This window comes from Sinocyclocheilus rhinocerous, unplaced genomic scaffold (genome assembly GCF_001515625.1).
Source record: "Sinocyclocheilus rhinocerous isolate Xijiao unplaced genomic scaffold, SAMN03320098_v1.1 scaffold1342, whole genome shotgun sequence".
Taxonomy (NCBI): domain Eukaryota; kingdom Metazoa; phylum Chordata; class Actinopteri; order Cypriniformes; family Cyprinidae; genus Sinocyclocheilus; species Sinocyclocheilus rhinocerous.
In genome coordinates, this window is record NW_015640094.1 from 775510 (window position 1) to 776086 (window position 577).

Consider the following 577-nt stretch of genomic DNA (forward strand, 5'->3'; position numbering starts at 1 on the left):
TTTTTTTGGCATTTGAAGGTTTAAACCGAATGTGTTTTCAATTTGAAAAATATATTTCATTATATAATATAATATAATATAACAATATAATAATATTAATATGTATAATATAATCTTAACATATATTTAAAATATATATTGGCCACAGAAAAATATATTTTTTGCCATATGGGCTAAGTGAACAAACATCTAAAAAAAAAATGTCCAGCATCCACTCCAGCAAGGACTATGAGGCGAACAATATAATATTCATGAGCTAATCTGATTTATAACATGTCCTTGCCCCACTTTCTCCTAACCCTATGTACGCAAGCACCATTCAGAACCATCGTAATATACATGTATGTGCAAATTGACAGCAAAAACACACTAACACATTCATTAAATATATTTGAACTCCCTTTTAGCATTAAAACACACAAATATCATGAAATGCTGAGCTTTATAACTCCTTGCAAACATGTAGACAGTTTTATCTCCGGCAGCCTGCGTGTGTTTTTAGTGGTGGAGAGACCGGTAATCATACGAGTCTGACCACAGATACACTGAATTAACGGTTAGTTTGTACTGTACCGCA